The 8,616-nt window shown below is 44.1% G+C and overlaps 1 protein-coding gene across 7 annotated transcripts in view; it reads right to left on the reverse strand.

Moving 5' to 3' along the window:
* Positions 1 to 8,166, reverse strand: part of FAM135A (family with sequence similarity 135 member A) — a 129,635-nt gene extending 121,469 nt beyond the window's left edge. For 6 of the 7 annotated variants that reach the window (XM_060030402.1, XM_060030401.1, XM_060030398.1 and 3 more), the window contains exons 1-2: positions 7,936 to 8,166; positions 6,334 to 6,484 (exon numbers count right to left, since the gene is read on the reverse strand). The gene's annotated coding sequence lies outside the window, so the exon portion shown is untranslated. The remainder of the gene's footprint in view (positions 1 to 6,333; positions 6,485 to 7,935) is intronic. The other variant, XM_060030397.1, reaches the window with a different exon arrangement.
* Between the last annotated feature and the right edge of the window lie 450 nt (positions 8,167 to 8,616).

Here is an 8,616-nt window from a genome sequence, read left to right on the forward strand (position 1 = left end):
TGCAGGGGACACGGGTTTGAGCCCTGGTCTGAGAAGATCCCACATGCTGCGGAGCAACTAAGCCCGTGTGCCACAACTACTGAAGTCCGCGAGCCACAACTAGAGTCCGCGAGCCACAACTACTGCGTTCTAGAGTCCGCGAGCCACAACTACTGAAGTCCATGTGCCACAACTACTGAGCCTGTGTACCTAGAGCCCATGCTCCGCAAAAGAGAAGCCACCGCAATGAGAGGCCCACTCACCGCAATGAAGAGTAGCCCCTGCTCGCCGCAACTAGAAAAAGCCCACACACAACAACAAAGACCCAACACAGCCAAAAGTAAATTAAATTAAATTAAATTTAAAAAAAAGCCAAACAAACACAAACAGAACAAAACCTGTGTAGTGAAAATCAAATTCCTCTACAGGACAAATTCATTCAAAGTTTGCAATGTCTGACTTCCACAGATTCTCATGCCACTCAGTTCATCAGGTAAAGAATCTTTCATGAAAGAGGGAAATCCTGGCCTGTCTTCTCTCAAGGAGGAAAGAAATTGAAGAGAGGGAGCCTTTCCTTTTACCCAGACGTGCCTGGGAGACTCTCCACTGCCAGAAACTCCCTGCACCCCCGGAAGCTGTGAGCTTCATGGCCTCTTGCACAGTCTGCTAGACAGCTCATATCTGTCACTTTCATCTGAGCCTCTGAAGCTATGGGAACCCTGGCTTACCTGAGACTGTCCACTCTGCTCTCCTGGCCCTGGCAAAGTAGCCTAAACAGAATAACTTGAGAGGTCTGTTCAAGAAGAGTCCCTGCCTGGGCCATTTCCTAGGTCCCTAAGAAAGAACTGAGCTGCGTAAACTACAAACCTCAATCCAAAGATGCCACAGGGGAAACCTCAACCAGAAACTGCCCCTGATACTAAGTGAGAAACGTAGGCACAAATGCTCTTAGGTCTGAAGAGGGACTTCTCTGACAGTCAAACCCGACAATCCCCTGTAACACCTCAGGGAAAGGCAGCCCACTCCCAAAGGAACGCGGTCACCTATCAGACTGGAAGACGGCCTTGGCCCTCAAGAGTCGCTACATCCCACATGGCGGCCAGCAGCCACAATGGCTACTGAACAACAGAAATGCAACTAGTGTGACCAAGGAACTGAATTAAAAATTTTTAATTCGTTTACATTTACATCTAAACACTGAAGCAGTGTAGACATTTTTTTCATTAAACATAACCTTATTGGTTTGATAGGGCTGTATTTTACTTTAACTGTTAAAGATGAGTGTGCTGAGATATACTGTAGCTGTAAAGCACACACTGGGTTTCAAAGACTTAGTACAGAAAAAGAATGTACATGTCTCATTAATATGTTTTTTATATTGATCACATCTTGAAATAATATTTTGGATATGTTGGATTAAATAAAATATACTATACAAATTAATTTTATCAGTTTGTTTTTATTTTTTAAAATGTAGCTCCTAGGGCATGTTTAATTACATGTATCTCACATATTTCTACTGGATCTTAGTCTAGGAATGCCAAGCCAACTCCCTAATCACTAGGGTGCACAGTAACTGCCCCAGAAACAGTGCTGGGTGCATAAACACTGTGCCTAGCTTCTAAGATCAGGGATTCTCACACCCATGGGATCAGCTGAGACCTCCGGTATCCGCAAAGAGGAGTCCGGGCGTGGATACCTGGGAAAATGTGGGAGATGCTCCTGCACCACCAATACCCATCCTGAAACAATAGCTAAACATTTTGAGCTCAGCCTGAACTCCTGAGTGTTTCAGAAACCTAAAAGAGGACACAGAAATATCTGAAACTAAGAGGCACAGTTAGTTCAGAGGTTCCTTAAAAAAGACTAGAGACCACAGGCGATGATGAGATCCTTTCTCAGAAATCAAAGAGCTAACGTCTTGACCCTTGAACTATGAACCCCAAACAGATGTTCAGAGGATATTCTTTCTCCTAAGGCCGAGGGTAAGAAGGTGAACAAATTGGAGATTCCAGACACTCTCTTTGTCAACCTAAGAAATAAAGGCACCACTTTTATCAATTACGGAGCCAATGGCTCCAGCTTCTGAATTCCATTCCCAAGTCAGCAGCCATGGGACAAATGGGTTCAGAGCCTGTAATACTGACCGTTCAAATAATGATGCCCAATTGTATGCAGATGTTAGGTACTAAAGATACCACATAAGGTAAGAAATACGTATGGACCAACTTACCCTTAGAAAGGCTCCACATTGGCAATCAATACATCATTTCTCAATGAATAAAGCACATTCACTTTTTCTTCCAGCTTTAGGAAAAAAATCACTGGTTCTTCAGATGAACACTAGATAATGTAGTAAACTTGCACTGAGGGGCCATAGTGTACAAAAATCTATACATCTCTAAATGTTCACACTCAATGTAGTGAGATGCTCACATTATGATAGACACATAGAAACAAATGAAAGAACATCAAATTCAAGCCCAACCAGATGAGGGACTCACACTATGACAGATATCTGGGGACTGAGACTGACATTTGGGATCTGGGACCAGTGAAGGGAAGGGCATCAAACATGTACAGTTAAATTCAAGTTTGTTAAATAGGAATACGATGGGAACAAAGAAATCCTCTAGATCTAGAAGGAGGTTAACTCAATCCATTTAATACTAGTTAGTCAATTTTGGGTCCATTTTTTTGGGCCTTCTCCCATGAATAAACAGGAAGCCCCAAAGAGGCACTCCGCAAGAAGCCTTCAGAATACTGTCTCATAACCTTGCAAATAATAAAAAGATTCCTGTAACACTCAAGTTCTGTAGCAAACCAAGGAGAGTAGGAAGATGTGTCTCTTGGCGAAAGTACGCTCAGCCGCCACCTTTCCTAAGGACCACTCACCTAGGGCACAACAGAACTCCAGTCCACAAGGGGCCGGCCCTCACCGTCTTTGAGCTAATCTTGACCAATTCAAACCAGACAGCCATATACTGAAAACAACCAGCCAGTGACGTCTGTACTAGTCTTGCACCTCTCACCCTGCTTTCTGGTGTAATTCTGGCCACCTAAGCCGGTTAAGTCTGCATTGCTTGGTTCAGTCTAAATACCTGGCCTATGGTCTTGTTTCTTGATTGACATTCAGTTCCCTTTAGGACTGGCTGAGGCCTCGACACCCTGCCCAGCTCTGGAAGCTCCCTATTTCAGGGGTTAAGCATGCTAAGTCCCTGGATTATACCCTACTCTAAAACAGCCAAGCCACCCGGCATCTCTTGACTCTGAGGCTCACCACCACTCAGATGGCATCTAACCTTTTTGCCTCCACGATTATTCGCACACACAACACCCTTTCATCAGTGACATCTCTCATCTTAAAAGGTGATTCTCAACAAAGATGAGCTTAAGAGAACCGCTAGAGTAAAGGGGACATGTAAAGTGAGGAAAGTCACCGGTCTAGAACGCTTTGCTGCTACTCATCACTCATCGAAACGAACTCCTGAGGGCCACATACTGTATGCACTAATTATACAAATATTTAAGAAGAGAATAGAGTACTAAGTTCTTCTCTTCTGGGGAGAGGGTAAGAGGGAAATCCTGCAAAGGAAAGATAAGCAAAATAGCTTGATAGACAAATTATATTTTAAAAAGCTATACGTTTCCCTGTTGATACCAAATATAGACCAAATGGCAGTATCGAAACTTTCTGGATTACTTACTCTTCACCAGTAGCTTTTATTACTGCACCTAATTCTCATAAAAATCTGAAAGAGCTATTATTACTCCATTCTACAGGTGAAGAAACTAAGGAGCAAAAAGTTTACATAACTTATCCAAGGTCACACAGTTAGAAAATAATGAAAAGAGGACAAATACCTCGAAAGTGTCAAACTTCATGGCCTATATTTAAACGTGTATAATTCTAAAGTCCACACCTTGTTTTAGGAAATAGATTCAGTAGTCATCAAGTCATGAGATAAATATGCCCCTACTACAAGAAAACCTGAAATCAGAATGCAATATTGATGGAACAATTACACTTGATAAATTAACTATATTCAATTTTCCATGTAATTAACATTATTCCCTAATCATGAAATCTTCAAATTCCTCACACCCACAAATACAAAATCTGAAGTTTAAAGGCATTGCTATCTTCTGATTTCTTCAAAATTGGGGTTTAAACAGTTGTGTCTAATAAAAGAGAAATATATTATTATTACTCATCTTAGAACTGACACTTAGATTAAGAAGCACTCTCAGAACATTGTTAATTTTCAATAACTGTATTAATATGATAGAAAATCCATAGAAAAAATAATTATTAAACAATGTAGAAAGAATGTCAGTAACTTCTGAGAGTATTTCGATGACTGACTTACCACATGAATGAAGTAAAGAAACTGAGAAACAACTTTTCTTGCTCATTATGGGACACTTGGTAAAAGATACTTTTGACATTACATGGAAAATCGGATTTAATTTATTAAGAGCAGTTCATATAAACTTTTCAGTTGTATATGCCACAAAACAAACCTGCCAGTAACATAATAGAGAACGTCTTTGAATATATCATGTTATTATATATCTTAAAAATCCCAGAATAGCCCCAAGTACCAGACTAGTTACTCCTTTTAACATAAAGAGAAATTCAGAAAGAACCACAATCATTATCTATTACCTAGTTCAGGGATCTGCCCAACATTCTGAAAATATTTCATCTTACTAGTTATCTCAACAGAGAACAAAACTCAGAACCGGAACAGAAAGCACAATCCTCTCTCTGAAAAATATTCCAAGAAACTACCAATGTTTTCTTAACAGCTTCTGCTTTCTTGCTTTCTTCAGTATACCGTTAACTTTGGTAACAGATCCAGGTAACCTGGATTCTAATTCAGACTCTCTAAGCCTCAGTTTTCTCAAATGGAAATAATATTTATAACTCCTAAGTCAAAAGGACCTGACACTTCTATATTTCCATTAAGAAAAAAGAGGCTAATTGTTATTAAATTTAAGCACATCATTGATTACCAAGTATGAACCTGTTAAAAGTGGCAATCTTTGAAAATAAAATGGTAAAACTCACTGTGAAGTCATTCCACTCTATTTCCCTGAAAAATCTAGACCTGCCAAACAACCTGTGCTCTCTGATTTTTCTGAAAATCCCCTGGGCCGATTCATTAGGAACACTTTTTTCTGTATTACCACTCTACTTCTTACTCATATTCATTTCTAAACCTTCTTCCTGACAACTCAAGGAAAAAAAAAAAGATACACTACTCACTTCAGATCTACATACTCCCATCTCCATCCATTTATTTAAACATACAATGAACATATCACAAAACTCACTTTTAAGCAGTTTTTTCTTACTTTTTAAAGTTTTTTGATACTTTGAATCAAAGCAAAGGAAATCCTTGCCCTTTCTATCCCCTAAAGAACCTCCACTCTCAAGGGTCTACATCACAGCAAAGATAAAATATAAGACAAAAGAAGTTTATGGAAGTAACCAAAATCCTGTTAACTTTACTTTTTCACTTTATGTAAATGTAACTTTACATTTTCAGCAAACATACTGAACGCTGCAGTGGCTGTTTCACTGCATATGAACATTAAACGAGTCCACAGTTCATGGCACATGCTACTAAAACTTTTCACATAAGTCTGAAATTTAAAAAAAACATCTAAATTGCAGTGATCTGGGATTTAAGCATTCAATTATACTTACGACGTAGTCTAAAAGAGATAAAAATTCAGAGTTTATATTGCAATTTTTGCCTGTGGTGGCCCTAAGCATGTTTAAATGATTAGGGCTTACTTTGCTTTTGAAAGATTAGTGGGTAGTCAGCCACCTGTTTACCCACATATTACAGGGAGACACACCCGAGGTATAGAGGTTAAGTGACTTCTACAAACTAATGTCATGACTCATCAGAAGAGTGTAGATCTGATTTCTAGCCCTGTGCCCGCTGTCCACCATGAATCTTTATTTTAATTTCTAAGAGCACAGAATCAACTCACTATAAATACCAATAGGAATTTGTAAGAATTTACTTTTTTAATGAATAGCTACCTAGAAATAGAAAGACTTGCCTTTGAAAGATGGGAAGACCTCCTTCAGAAGCAGCACTTATCTCTAGTTGCACTGGAAAAATCATTTTTAAAATCTTAAAAGCTGAGGAGTTTATCGCCTGCTACCATACACAAGAACTGCTGGTTCTTCCAGAAGAGATGTGGTTTCACCGCCTCAGACCCTAAACAGTGTCTCCTACTTTCACCTCTCATATACCTTCAAATAAGGAACTACACATTTTTGTCTTGGTGCTTCCCTTCTGTACAACAGAAACAGAAAATTTTAATTCCTACCTGACATAGACAACGTAAGGAAGAATTTACTGTTTGTGGACTGCTTTGAGATTCCAGAATGAAATACATAATCCAGTTGTTCTTCGGCCCTAGAATAAACGCAAACTTCACCGAGAGTGACTGCTCCCGCAGATGCCTTCAAAGTAAGATCCTGCAACATTATTTACAGAGAAGTTTTTTGTAAGCCAAATCGTGATCACCATGAAGTAGAGGCAAAAACCTCCACAACTGTTTAGAGAGTTCTTTTACCCAATTCAAAAAGTTAGTGCTTCTGTCCGATATGTCTCTCTTTTAGTAAGGACATTAATTCTGTAAGTTAGTAAAAACTATGCATTTATTACAGAGACCATCACAAAAACGATGCAATCAGTTGCAACAGCAAATGTATAAAATATCAAATTAATAACTGATTTTATTTTTTTTAATTTGTTAAATTTCATTTAAGACTAGCTCTTGGACAACTGTATTTCCCGGAGGACAATAAAATCTCCAAATTTTAACCTTATGTTTGGAGGTCAACCTTTATATTTTCATCAACTCTGTCCTCAAGTGGCTTCTCTTGACATGTCAGGCAAACACAATTCTTAAAAATTAAAGCTTCTATCAGTAAGTGTAACAGGTTATTGCTACTGTCACTCTTTTGATGATATTTCCAGTCAGTGAAAAAAGAAAAGGAAGAGATTTTATTAAACTGTAAACTGAACTAAGTACACTGAGTGGATACCTGGTTTAGGCAGAAAGTAAAAGAGACTAGAACTCTTCAGAGATTTAATAAGAAGTAAAACGGATTGGCATTAAGAGGCTCGACCTATGCAAACAGAAAAAAGAAAAAGTTTTAGAGAAAAAAAAGCTCAAGATTAGAGAGTAGAGATGGGATCAGGATGGAGAAAACTGGAGGTCAGGGGCCGTCAAACGGAAGAGATGAAGTAGGGACCGAGAGAGAAGGATTCAGGCAGCGAGAGGGGCGTAGAACGAACTCCAGCACAGAGCGATGCTAAAGCCAAACACACCGTCGGAAACTCACACAAGAGAGAGAAGGTGAAGTACCGAAGGGGGTTAATGGGAAGAGCAGAGAGCCAAGGGAGCAATGACAGAGGCGGCGGAGTAGGAAGCCTGGCCGGTGAGGGAAGAGCCGGCCCAGGGATGCACGGGGGGGAGGGGGAGAGAGAAGTCCAGGCGCGCAAGGGGTACCTCGCCTCCCACGGGGGACCACCGGGGATGAAGAACGGATCCGCGAGGGGGGCACGGGCGGGAGCGAGGCGCGAGGATGGGCAGAGGGCGAAGGGCAGGAGGGGGCGCAGGGGGGCGCGGGCAGGAGGAGTGCGGGGCGGGGGCCGAGGCCGGGGGGCCGGGGGCACCGGGTGGCGGGGGCAGGAGTGAGGGCACGGGGGACAGCGGCTCCGCACCCCGAGCGCGTCCGCACTGCCGTCCCCACCGACCTTCAGCCGCCCGGCGCCGGCTCCCACCCGAGCGGCCGGTGAGGGCCGGAGCGGCGAGGGCGGACCGGGCGCAGAGGAGGCCGCTTCCCGCCGGGGCCGCGGGAAGGACAAGGAGGGGGTCGCGGGGGTCGCGAGCTGGGACCGGAGGACGTTGGCGGCTCACCTCTCGCCCGGCTCGGCCTCCGCCGCCGCCCGTCGGACGAAGGAGCCCGTGGTGTCGCTGCAAGAAGGCGGCCCCGCCCGGGTCAGCACCATCCCGCCGCGGGCCCCTCACCTCGCCATCGTAGCACCGCAACCTCCGCCGCTGAGGAGCCGGCTCGTCAACGCCGCCCGACGAGCGGCCCAGCGCGGCCAGCGAGCATGCGCAGTCGCCCGGTCCCGAGGGAGCCCGGCCGGCTGCGCTACCTGGGAGCCACAGGTCCCGCCGCGCGGCCCCGCCCCCGTCCGCCCTCCCCTCTCCAAGCGAGGCCCCGCCCCCCAGGCCTGCGCCCCGCCCCCCGCGCGCTCCGAGCGCCCGGGCAGCCGCTCCAGCTCCAGAGCCGACTGAGATTTCGAGAGCTCTGTCCGCCCTATTGGGCTCCCGCTCCCAACCTCCCGCGAGAACGGGACGTTTGCGTCAATAAAAAGCGCGAGCGTCTTGGAAGTGCTCGGCTGCGGGTGTGAGGAGGGTGAGCGCCTTGGGAATGGTACCCAGCGGCGGGTGAGGAGAGGGAATGCGGGGACTTGAGCTGTATTTCTCACAGCGTCCTTCGTTCTTCTCTCTTCCTCACCTCCTGCCTGCGGTCCGGGATGAAGAGCCCGGTCCCCGCGCTGGTCACTCTGCGCAGCAGGAAGGGAAGGGACA

The sequence above is a fragment of the Delphinus delphis genome, chromosome 14 (assembly GCF_949987515.2).
Source record: "Delphinus delphis chromosome 14, mDelDel1.2, whole genome shotgun sequence".
Lineage (NCBI taxonomy): Eukaryota > Metazoa > Chordata > Mammalia > Artiodactyla > Delphinidae > Delphinus > Delphinus delphis.